The sequence below is a fragment of the Vulpes lagopus genome, chromosome 20 (genome assembly GCF_018345385.1).
Source record: "Vulpes lagopus strain Blue_001 chromosome 20, ASM1834538v1, whole genome shotgun sequence".
Taxonomy (NCBI): Eukaryota; Metazoa; Chordata; class Mammalia; order Carnivora; family Canidae; genus Vulpes; species Vulpes lagopus.
Genome location: NC_054843.1, coordinates 7,233,575 through 7,250,933, shown reverse-complemented (window position 1 = coordinate 7,250,933; position 17,359 = coordinate 7,233,575). Strand labels below are relative to the sequence as shown.

The following is a 17,359-nucleotide window of genomic DNA, read 5'->3' as shown; positions in this document are numbered from 1 at the left end:
ATGTATCAATGGCTTCTCCGGAGACTGGAGGAGACCCCAATCTGATCACTATCAGTGACTTTATGAAACCCTGCATCTATTGCAAGACTTCGCACTTCATCCTGTGACCCCCTTTGCAATGGATTACCACACCACATCTGTGACCCAGAGAGCCAGAACCTATAGAGGATTCAACGTCTTGCTTGGGGGTTGATGACGGATAGAGGAGACATGTCGGTGATAAAGGGAGAACTATTTCAAAGGAAGAGTTAGGTGTTAGAAGTATCCAGTTCCTTGGAGAGTGTTCTTTTTACTATGACTTCTTCAACTTCTCAGACTCTGATAACCAGAATCTATTCTTTATTATCTGGTCTGTTTCCTGGATATTTTGCATCAAAACATGCCTCCATTTTGTTTGAGTTATCTTGAAAACGGTCTCAAATTTCTGCTTCATTTTTTGTTTGTGGCTTGACACCAGATGACCATTTTCTGAACATCTACTATGTACAAAGCTCTAAGAAGACGAGGATTCTATGCAGGCCCTGGCCATGTGTTTTCCCCTAGACACCGTCTGGAGAGCTCCATCCTACTCATATTCAAAGCAGCACTCTGGGAAGCTTAGTTGTTGGTCACCCTCAGCACTCCTCACAGGATGCACCTGCCTCTTACAACTGCAGCTGCTTATGTGCAAATGTCCTCTCACCCCAACCACTGCCCCACCATAGAAGGCTGAGGGCCTGGACAACTAATCTCCACCCTGGTTCTCGGACTCTGCTTCTCTCCAACACTGAAGGGGAGACATATACCTTTTCCCTACCCCATAGGGGTGTGGTCAGGACAAAGGAAATAGCCTTGAACAACTCACATTTATTTGGCATTTTATTTCTAAAATTATTTTGGAATTCATGTAAATTATTTCAAAATTATTCCTCCAAGCCACCTTTTGTGATATGAAAGATACTGTTGCCCCAGTAGGTTAATAAAATAGCATAATGACTTCTCAGAGAAGGTGTGATTTGCCCAAAGTCATACAGCCTGTAAGTGTATACAGCTGGAGCTGACAACAAAGCCTCAGTGCTTTTCATGGGCCCAGAGCTTGTTGAGGGCTTTGCATAGGTATTAGGGGTGATTACAGCCTCTAGTGAGAAGGATCGATCAAGATAAGGATGAGGTATCTAAGCATCCTTTCATTATTTACTCATCAGATAGTCTTTAATTTCCTTCCTCAGCAAGAACCAAACTCTTTTGCAGGGAAAAAGTCTCCAAATCCCCTGGTGTTCAGGTCTGGGAGACTGGTAGGCTGAACAATGGACCTCTCCAAAATGCCCATGTCCTAGTCCCTGCAATGTGTGAATAAGTTACCTTCCAGGGCAAAAGAGACTTTGCAGATAGGATTAAGTTAAGAATCTCGAGATGGGGAGGTTACTCTGGATTATCTGGATGGGCCACTGTAATCACATAGGTTCCTATAAGGGAGGATCCATATCATTAGAAAAAGAAAGGTGATGTGTTGACAGAGGAGGTGGGGGAAAGAGATTCAAAGATACTACACTACTAGCTTTGAAGATGCAGAGTGGTGCCATAAGCCAAGGAGGATAGGTGGCTGTAGAAGCTGGAAAACACAAGAAAATGTTTTCTTCTCTAGAGTCTCCATAAAGAACTCAGCTAGGTCAACCTGTGTTAGATTTCTGGCCACAGGCACCGTAAAAAGAATGAATCTATATTAGTTTCCTATTGTTTCTGTAACAAATTACTACAAACTTAGTGGCTGAAAATAGCACAAATTTAGGTGTTTTGTAATCATCCCACTGAAAAAAATGCTTTAATCATTTAGGGGTTCATAGGAGACCATGGCAAGGAGGAGCTACTCAGAAATAAATGCACTGGAGGAAGAGAGGAGGTGTCTGTAGCAGTTAAAGCAGCAATTCAACAGGACAGTGATGACTTGTGTGTGTAGATAATTAGACTCTCCCACCCAGAAGTAAGTGGGCTCCTTTGTCCTGTGCTCACCCACTCAGACCCTTCAGCCCTGACTTGTTTTACCCAGGAGTGCTCACAGGGCTTTCAGCTTCAGTAAGAATTTCAAAAACCTTTTGAAGGTGGTTGAGTTTCAAGTAGGTGACTTTCTCTGCTCATTGTTGTCGCAGCATCCAGTGCTAGCCAAGCTTCAAGCTCTTGACAATTATTTTGAAAATTATATTTCTCTCTCCAGGGCCAGTTGGAAGACCTGGAATGTGATAGGGAGCAACAAATCAACCCATCACCCTGCCAGCGATTGTCCTTCCTTAGTGGCCACAGAACACCTGGGTAGACTATGGGGCTTAAGTTCTCATTTTAGTGCTTTCCTTCAGGCGACAGTTCTGGCTGAGAATCTATGACCTCAAATCCACACGTCCCATAACAGCATGGGAGTGATCTCAAAATGTACTTAATAGGACAAGACATTGTTCCACTATAGAAATAAGTCTGTGGGACTCTGGGGCCAGAGTGCGCAGAAGATTCATGGGCTATGGTCAGTCTGCCTGGGCCACAGTCACAAAATCTGTCACCATTCCTGCCACTCTAATTGGCTGAAGTCTCCACTTAGCAAAGTGCTGGAGAGCATTTCATCATGGGAATTTGCTCTAGGGGTGATTTGTAGCAGAAAATCACCTCCGTGGCTGATGACTGCACCCTCAGGTTGATGGAGAAGCATCCCCCCATCCCATGACACACAACAGACCAGAAGCAGAGTGACAAGACAGCAGTATCCTGTGGCAAACTGAAAAGAACACATGACACCTATTCTCCACTTGAAGAAATAGCAATATTTGACCCACTTCTGTTTCTTTCACAGCATTTGGACTGGGCTCACTCGTCTCCATCTTAACCCCTGACTAACTTCCTGGTGGCCAGCATGGAAGGAGGAGGTGAGGTGCTAGTAAGTGAAAATGCTTTCGGGGAAAACTCTAGCCAATGTTGTCCGCCTCGTACTTCTTTCCAAGTCTCCCTTTCTGAATTTTATTTCTGGACTCAAAATCTGTGTGAACAAAAATGCTCTGTACCTGATTAAAAAGCTGGGAAAGGATTTGAATAGACATTTCTCCAAAGAAGATATAAAAATTGCCCGTAAGCACATGAAAAGATGCTCAACCTCATTAGTCACTAGGGAGATACAAATCAAAACCTCAGTGAGGTAGCACATCATGCCCACCAGGGTCCCTATCACCAAAGAGACAGACAATAACAAGGGTTGATTAACATGTGGCGAAATTGGAACCTTCCTTCATCACTTATAGGGTTGTAAAATGATGCGGCTGCTTTGAAAAACATTCAAGGGGTTCTTCAAAAAGTTAAACATAAAGTTAACACATGACCCAGCAGTTTCACTCCTAAGTACATATTGAAGAGAACCGAAAACATACGTCCACACAAAAATTACTACATGAATGCTCATAGTCCATTACTCATAATGGCCAAAGGATAGAAACAATTGAATGTCCATCAATTGATGAATGGATAAATATAATGTGATAAATGCATGCTATGGAATGTTCTCCAGCTATAAAAAGGTATGAACACGAATGAACCTTGCAAACCTTATACCAAGTAAAAAAAGGCAGACACAGAAGATCATATATTGTACAACCTGACCTGTATGAAATACCCATAATAGCAAATCTACACATTTTCAGAGAGTAGCTTAGTGATTGCCAGAGGAGGGCAATGTGGGATGACTGCTAATAGACACAGGGTTTCTTTTTAGGGTGATAGAATGTCCTGGAATTGGGTAGTGACAATGATTCTGCAACTTTGTAAGCATATAAAAAAATACACAAGATCGTATACTTCGCAAGTATATTTTATGGCATATTTCAATAAAAAGATCATATAACAACAAAAAAATCACCTCTGAGGAGTGATACGAAGGTGCCAAGGCAGTCCTATTCTTCTGCTTGAATTTTGAAAACTGTGTTATTTAAAGGGAGGTATGATATTTGCAGAAGGAAAATATGCTTTGCCAATGCCAGGTGTCGCCTCCTTCCTCTGTTGGTGTTCAGTACCTGAGCGTCACTCCCCGAGCACACAAGCAGGGGGCTTGCACATCTGGATGTGACATTTGCTGCCTAAGCCTGTCTCTCTGACTGCGTGCCCCTCAAGGGCCTTTGTCACCACCCTATTCCCCCTTTGCTGTGGGTTAAATTGTGTCTCTCAAAAAGATATATTCAAGTCCTAATTCTCAGGATCTGTGAATGTGACCTTATTTGGAAACAGGGTCTTTGCAGAAGTAATCAAGGTAAAATGAGGTCACCCTGGGCTAGGGTGAGCCCTAATCCACTGACTGGTGTCCTCAGAAGAGGCACAATTTGGGCCATAAATATTTGGCACATAAATATGCATGGAGGGAAGACAATGTGAAGACATGTGGGGAGAATATCAGGTGATGTGGGAGGCAGAGATGGAAGTGCTGCAGTTATGAGCCAAAGAATGCCAAGAATTGCCGGCAGCTACAGGTTTCAGGGGAGCACAGCCTTGCCAACATCTTGATTCTGAACTTCTACCCTCCGGAACTGTGAGAGAACTGTTCTATTGTTTTAAGCCACCCACTTTGTGATCATTTGTTATGATCACCCTGGGAAACTAATACATGCCTCTGGTGCGGAGCCTCACCATAGACACCCAGGCATGTCTGCCCAGCAAATGAATCTTCTGCTTCCATGGGAACTATCATGGTTGAGATGGAAAGAAGCCCCAGCAACTGGTTGACATAAAATGTTGTTACCAATGAGGAATTCAGAGAGAAATGAAGAGGTTTACCGAACATAGGGATCAGAGTAGGGGACCTAGTATTCGGTTTGGATCTTTCAAGCCTTCATCAATCAGGGAAGGTGAGAAACAGAAATGAGCCAGTCAAGAGTCTACTATGAGTCAGGCGCTGGGTACATGGTCCAGTTTAATTCTCTCCACAGCTTGCGCCATAGATATTCTCATCTGCATTTCTGAAAATTAGGTAATTACCATGAAAACACAGATTAGGACGCATATCCAAGATCAGTTAGTAAATGGCAAAGCCAAAGCTCCACCAGAACTTTAGGATTTCAAGGTCTTGCTTCTCCCATCTCGCTAAGGGTGAGTAAGGGACAGGCAGGGCTGGGTAGGGAGACATAGACAGGGGGCTATGGGATCACAAAAATCCCCAAAATGCTGAGGTATAAGGAAACCAGAGGAAAGGGAGCAAACCAGACCACCCTGCCCTAGGTGTGGCTGGGGAGGGTGTCTTTTTTTATGATAGTCACTTGTGACCAACAAAGAATAACCGGACCCTAAAAAGAAGTAAGCCATTAAAGATGTTATCACAATTCCTTACTCAAAGCAAGACATCACAAGAATGATAAGGCCCACAAGCTCCCTAGTCAGTTCTAAATAAAAGACTTGTCAGCGGAGGCCCATGGTGGCAATGCTGTCAGGACCCTTCTCACTCCTGAGAGCTTTTTCTGTATCCTTGCTTACGAAACTTATATCATTCCTTGACTATGTGAGACAAGAACCTAGCTCTCCCGCTTCAAGGGGAACTATTGATCAGACAACTTTCTTTTCTTTTTTTTAAAGATTTTATTAATTTATTTGACAGAGAGAGAGAAAGGGAGAGCATAAGCAGTGGGAGTGGCAGGCAGAGAGAAGGAGAAGCAGACTCCCCGCTGAGCAGGGAGCCCTAATGGGGGGCTCCACCCAGGACCCTGAGATCATTATCTGAGTCACAAAGGCAGACACTTAACCAACTGAGCTACCCAGGTGCCCAATCAGACAGCTTTCAAACTTCAGGAGGACTTTTCAAGTTGATTTGGCAAATGACCAGGATCTATCTTACCTTATAGACTCAAATTTGGGAAGAAAAAAAAAATCAATATTCCCATTTTGTTGTCATGGATTATAATGATTATACATTCACAAATATAAAAATTTTCTCATCAGCAGAACAAAAATAATATTTTCATATGTATAGCATATTTTAGCACTTTTGAGAATAATAAATGGCTAAGATAAATACTATGACCCATCAGTGAAACCTTAAACTTAACTAAGGAGATTTTGCATTCAAATTTTGTAGGTGAAAAAAAAAAACAAACAAATTTTGTAGGTGAAGTGGCTGATAAACATTTTGGTAAAGGCATATAATATATTTGCAGGCTACACTGTTTTATTATTTTGGGAGTAGTAAATGCAAATAATTAAAAAAAAAGATTTATTTATTTATTTTAGAGAGAGAGAAAGAGAGGGCGTGTGCACATGTGAGTGGGGGGAAGGGCAGAAGGAGGAGAGACTCCTCAGACCCCTTGCTGAGCATGGAGCCTGGTTTGAGGCTCCATCCTAGGACCCTGAGATCATGACCTGAGCCAAAATCAAGGTAGAAACTCAGCTGAATGCAACTTAGCCAACCAGGCGCCCCTGGAAATAACTTTTAATAGGATATGCAAGACGTTTTCTTTTTGGCATCATTTCTTTAGAAATAAAAATCTTCTGTTACAATTTAGAAAGCTTGTTTTTCTATTTCTTATTCCATTTTCCCCACTAAATCTTTATGAAGATTGGCTTATTTTGAAGTTGCTAACAATCTATGCATCTGGGAATAGGTTTTAAGATCTAATGACCTATTGCTTACCCCTCATGTCAGGAACATTGAGTGTAGCTGAACTAATGTTTTATACTCTTTGAAAGAATTACTTTTATTAGAGCAATTGCTATTGCAATTGGGGATGATTTAATCCATTTTCTACAGCTTTCAGAGAAATGAACATAAAACTATAAGCCATAATTAAATTAAGCCGGTGAAAAGAAATGCAACAATTTAGCCCTGGAATGAATCTCTCAAGCCTAAAAGTCACAAATACGGGACTCTAAGGTCAAGGATTGTGGGACATTCAGTGAACATTTTCACATTTAAGAAAATGCCCATTTGGGGACGCCTGGGTGGCTCAGTGGTTGGCGTCTGCCTTTGGCTCAGGGCGTGATCCCAGCCGGGGATGGAGCCCCACATTGGGCTCCCTGTGAGGAGCCTGCTTCGCACTCTATGTCTCTGCCTCTCTCTCTGTGTCTCTCATGAATAAATTTAAGAAAAAATAAAATAAAAAATTTTTTTAAAAAAGAAAATGCCCATTTGACTCTCCCTTCTGCAAAAATCTTAATCTGTAGAATTCAAGGTAGTCACACATTTGCTGTAAGATTAGCATGAGTTGCATGAACTCTTTCATGAATTAAATAATAAACAGCACCTGCTAGTGAGATGACTTTAGCATACATTTTAATTATCTACTGAAATTTGTGGAATTCATCTTATTAGGGTATGGGAGCATTATGTTAAAAGTATTCATTGTAATACCATGCACGACCCCAAAAGGGATAAGTATTTTGGTCATGGGTTATTGAGTCAGCTTTACCATTTAATTCTGAAGATGGGGCTAATGGATCACAGTCTGCCTTACGCAAAAGTCATGAGTGAGAATAACCACTAAAAGATGGGCTGTTGGAAACTTCAATGGAAACCTTAGTAAACTTTCCCATACTCCATTCCAGAAATATATGAATCATTCACTTTTATGAGATTGTGCTTGACCTTGTATGAACTTTAAAAAAGACAATGGCTATTCCATTAATGATACAGTTGACTTTTCACTGTGTCAAAAATCAAATTCAATAATATCATCCTATTTGGTGCCCTAGAAATCTAAGATATCAAAATAGATGAGTTTTTCAAGGCTGAGATCATTCCATTCTCCAAGTACTTGTTGACCGAGGTTGAAGGCAGGAGTATCCAGGGAGAAAAGCCACCTGACCCCTGGAATAAGAGCCAGATTCACAGCTACATTGGGTCTGCATGATTCAGAGCCCCTGCATTCTCTTGGGCTGGCTCTCCCAAATTATCTCAATTTCTCTTCCTTTCTCGCTTTCCTGTATCATTCTTTATCTCAAAAAAAAAAAAAAAAAAAAAGATACTATGACTCTATAGAAAAGAAATTTGCTCCAATCTTTTCTGAATATAAAGGTAATGCAAGCTCATTTGGAACATTCAAGTAATACAGAAAAAATGTAAAAAGTGAAAATCTTGGTATATCTGGGATTTGGGATATTCATTTAACGCCTTTCCTCTTCCCTGTGGGGACACAGCTATGCTGACATGCCAGCCTCCCTTAGAGTTATTGAGGCCATGAAGGTGGGAGCAGCACTCTTCCTGAGCCTGATTCATTAAGAGCCTTCCTTGCGATGTTGCATAGTCTTTCTTTGCTCTCCAGCGGGATTAGAATGGAGAGTTTTACCAAAGTGACCGTGGACTCTACACACTGAAGACGGCAAATGACAGGAGCCTGAATTCCTTCCACAAGGGGCCAGCCTTGTCATTTGGATTTAAATGAATGGAAAATAAGCTTCCATTGTTTTGGATTGTTGCATGCCTGGGTTTATTTCTTAATGCAGCTTGGCCTGTCCTATCCTGGTTAGCACAATATCTTACTAGCAGAGATAACGAAGTAGCATTTCAGTAAATATAATTCCAGATATCTCTTTATGAGTAATACCTAAAGGAGTGCATGGACACATACATAGGTGTGCACACACCCACACGCATGCACACAAACACAATTTTTCCTAGCGGGATCCCACTATACATGATACCTTTTTCAATCAACTGTATCTGGTGTGGATACTTCCATATATTGTGATCATTAATACATATCACCCTTATAAAGGGCTTCATGCTCTTCCATTGAATGATTAGATCACGATTAAGGAAATCAAATTTCCATTGATGGAAATCTAGTCTATTTCCAAATTTTCATTATTATAAACAACCTTGAGATGAGCAACCTTATATATGCCTCTTTGGGCTCTTGTCCAATTATAACTTCAGGATAAAATGTGGGAAGGAGAATTTCGAGAGCAAGGCTTGATCCACACCACTCAAGCTGCTCTCCAAGGGTTAGGATAATTCACTTGTCAACTAGCAGGCAGTGAAAAGCATCTGTTCTTCCACTTCCATCTACTGGGTACTGTCAAACTCAAGAATCTTGACCCATTTGTATTATATTAAGCGAAATAAGTCATTCAGAGAAAGATAAATCCCATATAATTTCACTCATATGTGGAATTTAAGGAAAAAACCCAGATGAACATAGGGGAAGGGAAGGAAAAATAAAAGAAGATGAAAACAGAGAAGGAGGCAAACCATTAGAGACTCTTAACTATAGAAAACAAACTGTGGGTTGCTGTAGGGGAGGTGGGTGAAGCAATGGTGTAATTGAGTAACGAGCATTAAGGAGGGCACTTGAAGTAAGAGCATTTTGTGTTATATGCAACTGATGAATACTAAATTCTGTCCCTGAAACTAATAATATACTATGTTAACAAAATTGGATTTGAATAAAAAATTATAAAAAAAAAGGAATCTTGGCCCGTTTAATAGGCAAAGAGAGATCACAGTGGTGATTTCATTTGCATTTCTTTTATTGCCTTTGATACTGACCTGTCTATCGATCATGGACCATTTGTGTTTCTTTTTTTGTGCATAACCTTTTTGATTTTGGCCAATTTTTGTTATCAGGAAGTTTGTCTTGTTCATATATATTTGCAAGAGTTTGTCCTGATAAATCTTTTTTTTTTTTTTTTTTTTTTTGTGAGTGAAATGTGCTTTGAAACTGGTAACTACGAAGTGCTGAAACTGAAATGATCTTTGGGGGCTTAGCAGAGCCTCCTCCCAACATCAGACACGTCAGGAAGCAATAAATTTGGTACAGTTTCATGGTGAATATGGGAGCGCTCACCTGGGGCAGGCTGAAAGGCCACTTTGCAGAGGGGAGTCAGGAGACCAGCCAAGAGACACAACACTGGTAAAGCATTTTGCAAACAGAAAGGCGTCTCAGAAGGATAACTCACAACGCTGCCAATTTGGCAAGACAGTGAAATGGCTCTGGTGGAGAGAAAGGAATAGCCTCCTATGTTGGAAGAGCTGAAGTACTGAAAGAAATTGGCCATTATGGGGTCCCTCCTTCCCCATGAAACTGGAAAGAATATAACATTACCTTCTGAATTATAAAGCAAGTGCTTGTCACTCCAGCCTTTGGGGAATCCTTCTGGCTACACTTACTCTGTCAGCCCCATTAGCCCCTTGGTCACGCTGGAGAGTCACAGCCGGTGTTCCTCTCAGAGCTGAGTGTTAAGCAGAGTAAGCATTATTTAGTTTCACAGAGTCTCTATTTTCTTGCAAATGGTTAGCTGGAAGAGGAAGAAGAAAGCTGTCCATCTAACTTGGCATCAGAGCTGGGAATTTAACTGAAGGGTCACCTCACTCTGTCATTTACAACATGGATGTGACAGTCGGGGAGGGGCTGGTACCATGTGATGTAGACCGCTGGGTCTTGCCTTGGCTGGCCCCATAAGCCACCTGGGGCAGGTATCGGGGTTTAGTCTCCAGAATGGAGTTCTGGAGAGTCCTGCAGGGCGGTCAGGAGAAGTTGGCAATCCGGGGAGACCATCTAACCCCATCTGCTCTGCCTAGGAGGAGGCAGGTCTATAAAGCAGCTCCAGAAGTTTAATAAACACAGCAGGTGAGTCTGCAAGTCAGCTCCCTCTAAATTTGGGGACCGGATGGATGGTAAGGGAATTGTGACAAGGGCTTTGGGCTCCATATTAGCCAATGGCTTAGAGTGGGCATGGGTGAAGTTGGGGTGGTCTCTGGTGGAGCAGTGGGGTCCCCTTTGCCTCAGTCAGATGAGTTCTTTGAAGAGTACTCAGAGCCTAGACTTTAGGGAACAGGGATCTTAGTTTTCTGGAACTGTTCCCCTTGGTGGTGGTGGGGGGGGTCTGACAAAAGCTTTAAGTCCTTGGCTTCAACCCTCATCATGTGAATAAACTTGAGCACAATGTTTTGGAATATTTCAGGCATTTCGCAGGGGCCACATGGACCCCTCACATATGGCATTGGGAGGCGGTGGTGAGTCCCCAGCAGGAGCACGGGGGAAGTGTGGAGGGGATGGGCATCTTTATGAACATGGGCTCTGCTTCCTGCACGCCCACCTCCAGCCTCCCTCCCCTGCTTGCTCATTTGAGGTGACCACAGAAAAAAGTGGTGGCCATGCTGGCCTCTGAAGAGGACAGAGCTGAGGTGCAGAGGCCAAACTCAGAGCAGCGCTGGCTTCCCCACCTGGACTTTTGGAGGGTCTCTGGGGAGTACCCAGGGATGGGGGGCCAGTACCAGCCCTTCCTGGAACACCTTCATTGACCCCTTGCTCTGTGCCAGGCACTGTCCCAGGGACCAGAGACAGATGAGGCTCCTGATGTTTTAGGAGGCGACCTTAAATTTGTGATGGTTAACTCTAAACTCCCTTGCGGGGAGTGGGAGAGAAGTTCTGTCAAGGGTTTGAGGACACTTCTATGTACTAAGCACTGGAGATAAAATAACCGATTTTCCAGTCTACATCTGCGTTGCTATTATTCCCCGTGAATGTATGCTGTTGTGATAACAGATGACACGTTTGGGGATCAAGGTGGTTTAAGTTTTTGTCATAATGCAGCCTCCAGACTCTCTGGTGTGAGTCCTTGAACTGCCTGAGGTTAGAAAGTGGCCTCAGCACTGGACTGGGGACACTTAGCATTGGCCTGGACCTTGGTGGGGGGTTGGGGGGTAGGGGTTGGCAGAGGGGGCTCCTGTGCGGCTCTCACAGTGAAATCTGAGTGAAATCTATGGATTCCCTGACAGGGAAGGGACATAGAAGGTGACACTTATGCTGAGCGTGGAGGGTGGGGAGGTGGGGCGTGGGGGGTCTTCTCACCCCGTCCAGTGCACTGGGCTGGCCCACTGCTCTGGTCCTGAGAGAAGCAAGCTTCCCGCCTCCCCAGGCTAACTCACAGGGCTGCTGAACCCAGGAGGTGCTGCTCTGACCCTGGTCACAGGCCACATATGCTTCTCCTCCTCCTTCTCCTCCTCCTTCTTCTTTTTAAAGATTTTATTTATTTATTCATGAGAGACACAGAGAGAGGGGCAGAGACACAGGCAGAGGGAGAAGCAGGCTCTCTGAGGGGAGCCTGATGCGGGACTTGACCCCAGGATCCCAGGATCACGACCTGAGCCAAAGGCAGATGCTCCACCCCTGAGTCATCCGGATGCCCCTCTAGAGGTGGTTTCTTTTGCCACTTTTTTGGGTGTTTGATCCTGATTGTTCTGGAGCCTGAATGCATGAGCTCAAATCCCAGTGCCCTCACCTTCTAGCTGTATACCTTTGGGCAAGTTATTTTACCTCTTTATGTCTCCATTTCCTCGTCTGAAAGTCTGTTAGCACCAACTTCATGGGATTGTTGAGATGAAATACATTAGTGCATGTAAAACAGAACAAAAAATGATTCAGTACTCTTGGCATTACACAAGGTGCTACAGGGTGGAGGCTAAACAACTGGGGTTACAGCTTGAGTTTGAATCCTGACTGTTCCTGACTGTTCCTTCCTAGCTGTGTGATCTTGAGCAAGTTTCTCAATTTCTCTGTGCTTTTGTGTCCTCACCCACAGCACAAGGATGACACCATATTCATCCCAGAGGGCTGCTGTGATGAGTTAATGAGAAAATAAAGTGCTTGGAAAAGCCCCTGACACGTACTAAATGCTACACATATACTGATTTATTAATTTTGTTTCCCAGATGGCAAAACAGAGAGGTCAAGTAACTTCCCTAAAGCCACACAGCTAAGATATGGTGGTTCTGAGACCAAGGGAGACCAAATTCCCAAATAAAAGGGGAAAGGCTCTTGCATTTCTCTAAAGCATTTTCTCTATTGAGAGAGCAAGAGCATTTCTACAACAGGCCAGAAATTCCCTTTCAGGCTGTGCACTGCCCTTTCCAAATCACTCAACAATAGAACCCCCCAGAACCCCCAGCATGGTCCAGCAATCCCCTGAGAGGGACTGCTGGTTGTTATTCTTGTGCGATATGGATATGCTGATGCACACAATTTCTCTGGAAAGTGATCCCATTGTCTCCCTGGCTCCCTCGGTGGTGGGGTACTGGGCTTAGGCTTTAGCTCCTCACCAGGCCAGGTCCTTCAGCCTTCAGAGAAATCTTGCCCATTCAGGTACCACAGTCTTCATCGAAGGCCCATCTGCCCGTCCCCAGGATGTAGACAAAATGGCAACCTCTTTTCATCTTCAGCTAAGCACATAATCCAAAGCTTACAGATGCTAAAAAAAAAGTCTGTTTCCCACAAAACATTCCCCAATCGTGTCCTCATTTTTCAAACTCCAGTTGCCCCTTTCAATGATCTTACATTTCTTGCTATTCATAGCCAGTTTGTGTAGCTGAGAAGAGTGTGTGTGCGGGTTGTGTTTGTATGTGTGCATACGCTGAGCACTGGGGCAGTCTCCTTCCCTTCTAGGGAATACCAGCAAAGCTGCAGAACATCTCCATGGAAACCAGCCTCTCCATCCATGGGGCCTCTGCTGTGGGGAATACATCATCGGTAAGGCGGGCGGGAGCTGATGAGGCACTTAATAGAACACACAAAGTGCCATTTTAGAAGGCAGTGCCCCTTCCTTGGGACTCCTAATTAGCCATTGGCATCTGAATGATGATGGAATCCCCTGTTTTTACTCCATGGAAGCTTAACCGTGCGCAAACTCTGGCCCTCATGCAACTTTGGACGGGTTCACAACCCCCCAACAGGCCATTTAACGTAGGTCTCTATAGTGATCTACAATACAGCCAATTTCAAATCCTAATTTCTCCATAGTGCTAAGACCTCTGTCCCTCGTCCAGCTGCCTTTAGGGTTTCCTGAGTAGTCCTAATGGGTTTTCCCTTGTTCTTTTGTCAAAATGATATTTTTCAATTCACTGAAAAATGGCAGGTGATTTCAAGAGGAATATTTCTGATTTTTTTTTAAACCTTGCTCTCACATCCTCCTATGTTTTACCCATTACAGGATGGATATTGAGGCTCTAAACAATATATACTCAATCTTTTTTGTGTTTCTGACCAGGATAAAAATCGTTATGCCTCCCACTGATAAGAGGGGTAAACTGTTGGCTATTAGACTGCAAAGGTTTGTTTGAAACTTAACAACTATTAAGCGATGGATAAAACAGATATTTGATGAGCTGAAAAAATTAAGTCCACAGGTCTATTTTACCTTGCTGCTAATATTAAAGCTTTCTTTGTATCATTCTCAATGTCTGGATATTTTCTTGTTTTTTTTTGTCTGGATATTTGAACAGTTTTTCAAATCACGTGACCTCATCCACCTTGGGCCAACTGGATATTTGCCCTCTGTGATTACTGCGAAGTTTTTGTTTACAGTTCCTTTTGTTGTTCTGGATCCTTTTGGCAGCAAGTAGTGAAAGATTTCACATTTTTTTTTTTCAATTTGACCTTTCAATTTGACATTTTGCCTGGACCATTTCTCTGGAAAAACAATGGAGGATGAGATCATTTGAGAAGCAAATTGTGCTAAGTTGTCTGCGATTTTAGAACTGCTCTCAGAATGTCATTGCCTCAAAACTGAAGGTTGTTCTTTTGTTTGCCTCTTAGACTTGTTTACTCCTGGCATTTAAAAACCATTGGTACCTGTCTCCAACTTATAATAGGCTTACACCGTAATAAAGCCATCAGGAGTTGAAAATCTCCTAAGTTGAAAATGCACTTAATATGCCTAACCTACCGAACACCATAGCTTAGCCCAGCCCCACCTTAACTGTGCTCAGAACATGTATATTAGCCTATGGTTGGACAAAATCATCTAACACAAAGCCTATTTGATAATAAAGTGTTGCGTGTCTCATGGAGTTGACTGAATATTGGACTGAAAGTGAGGAAGAGAATGGCTGCATGAATGCAGAATGGTTGCTAGTGCATTTATTATTTACTATCCTGAGGGCTGGCTGTCTGCAGCCGCTGCGGCTGGGGCTGCCCAGCATCACGAGAGATGGTGGTACCTCCCATCAGCAAAAAGAACAAAACCCAAAAATCACAGCATGATTTCTATTGAATGCATATTCCTTTTGCACCATCGTAAAGTCGGAATATCTAAGTTGAACATTGTTAAATACTTATTAAAGTGGTCATGGAGGGATCCCTGGGTGGCTCAGCAGTTTAGCACCTGCCAGGGTGTGATCCTGGAGACCCGGGATCAAGTCCCACATCAGACTCCCTGCATGGAGCCTGCTTCTCCCTCTGCCTGTGTCTCTGCCTCTCTCTCTCTGTGTCTCTCATGAATAAATAAATATAATCTTTAAAAAAATAAAATAAAGTGGTCATGGAGATTGAAATCCTATTTGACAAATTTGAAAGGAAATGATATATTTAAGGGAAAAATCCTGTCTGAAGATATATTCCCTGTTAAATAATGTACTGCAGTTGACCCCTGAGCACTATGAATTTCAACTGCATGGGTCCATTTATGTGCAGATTTTTCTCGATAAATACAATACAGTGCTCTAAATGTATCTTCTCTTCCTTGTGAATTTTTAAAAAACATTTTCTTCTCTCTAGCTGATTTTATTGCAAGAACACAGCATACTATACAATACATATAACATACAAAATATGTGTTAATTGACTATGTTATGGGCAAGTCTTCTGGTCAACAGTAGGCTATTGGTAAGGTTTTTGGGGAGTCAAAAGTTATATGTGAATTTTCAACTGCATGTGGGCCGGGGGTGGGAGTCTGTGTCCCTAACCCCTGTGCTGTCCAATGGTCAACCCCTGACAAGAGTCAACTTATATAATTATAAAATTATATGGTTATGCTTTTTAAAGTAAATCTGACTCCTTAAGTCTGGCTTTCTTCTTTCTTTCTTTTTTTTTTTTAATTTTTATTTATTTATGATAGTCACACACAGAGAGAGAGAGAGGCAGAGACACAGGCAGAGGGAGAAGCAGGCTCCATGCACCGGGAGGCCGACGTGGGATTCGATCCTGGGTCTCCAGGATCACGCCCTGGGCCAAAGGCAGGCGCCAAACCGCTGCGCCACCCAGGGATCCCTCTTTCTTTCTTTCTTTCTTTCTTTCTTTCTTTCTTTCTTTCTTTCTTTCTTTCTTTCTTTCTTCTTTCTTCTTTCTTTCTTTCTTTCTTTCTTTCTTTTTTCTTTCTTTTCTTCTTTCTTCTTTCCTTCTTTCTTTTAATATGCTACTTGTTCTGATATAAATAAAGGCTCCTAAAAGAATACAGGCTTGCCTTTTAAGTGGATTCATTTATCTTTTATATTTGGCTGTCAAGAAAGCCAGGTCACCAAGAAGGCATTAATTAAATTCTAGGTAATTTTCCTACCAGAAAAATCTGGAATAAATGATGAGAGGAAAATAGGTTAAAAAAAAAAACCACCTATATTTCTAATTTCATGTGAATAGAAATAATATTTCTTCTGCTTGACAAAAAATAAAAAGAGCCAAAATATGCATTAGGAATATATCAGAATTCATAATTATGAATGAAAATAAATTGCTTTAATTCTGAAGTAGGTTTTCTTGTTTTAGCCCCCAAAATTAAATTGTTAGAATTTTACCCATTTAAGGGTGTTTTTCACCCTGTTTGGTGAGGGGGAAATTGAAATATGACATATGAAATATATATTATATAATAAGTATAAAATAGATAAATATAAAACCTGTTTCCACTCTAACTGGGTGTACTGCAATTCAATTTTCCCGCTTACCACCTGGCAGTGCCATTGGATCCCACAAACTAAGAACTCAGTTTGTCCACAGCCCTGCCCTATTTCAGAGGCTAGCCATACTTTTTTTTGGCGGGGGGTGTCCCCCAGACCACCTGCACTTTAGACCTATATTTCTGACCACATTACTAGCTATAAATTCTGGGGTTCTCATGACCCTTCTAGGTTTGATAATTTGCTGGAATGATTCATAGACCTCAAAAAAGCACTATACTTGCTATTTCAGTTTTATTATAAAGGATACTCATAGGCGGGGTCTGGGAGTCCTGAGTTTCGGGGAGTCAGGGCATCACCCTGCTGGGATATCCAGGGTTTCATCTACCAGAAAGCTCCCCTGAGCTTATTAAATCATTGACTACATGACTGAATTCAATCTCTGGCCTCCTCTCCCCACGCAGGTCAGGCTTGGTATTTCAGGTGACCAGCCCCCATCCTGAACCTACCAGGGGTCCATCAAGAGTCACCTCATTAGCAGAGCAAAGATATTCATTACTCAGGGAACTCCGAGGTGCTTCTGAAGCTCTGGGCCAGGACCCAGGGACAAAGACCACAGCCAGGCATAACTGACAGGACAAGCCACTCCTGACGTCAAGCACATGCTGCTTTGTGCTGTCATTGACAAGTTTGTCACTTTCCCCCTAGCATTGTTGTTAAGTACCTAATCCTTTACCTGAGGATTTGCCTTGATTCCTGCCAAAATAC

General features: G+C 42.6%; 1 protein-coding gene across 2 annotated transcripts in view; it reads right to left on the bottom strand.

The window, feature by feature from the left end:
• KCNJ6 (potassium inwardly rectifying channel subfamily J member 6) overlaps positions 1-17,359 on the bottom strand; it is a 259,033-nt gene that overhangs the window by 148,645 nt on the left and 93,029 nt on the right. The window contains exon 1 of one of the 2 annotated variants that reach the window (XM_041735203.1): positions 2,037-2,165. The exons of the other annotated variant lie outside the window; for it this stretch is intronic. The gene's annotated coding sequence lies outside the window, so the exon portion shown is untranslated. Of the gene's footprint in view, positions 1-2,036; positions 2,166-17,359 lie in introns of those variants that run through there. 2 annotated transcript variants of the gene reach the window in all.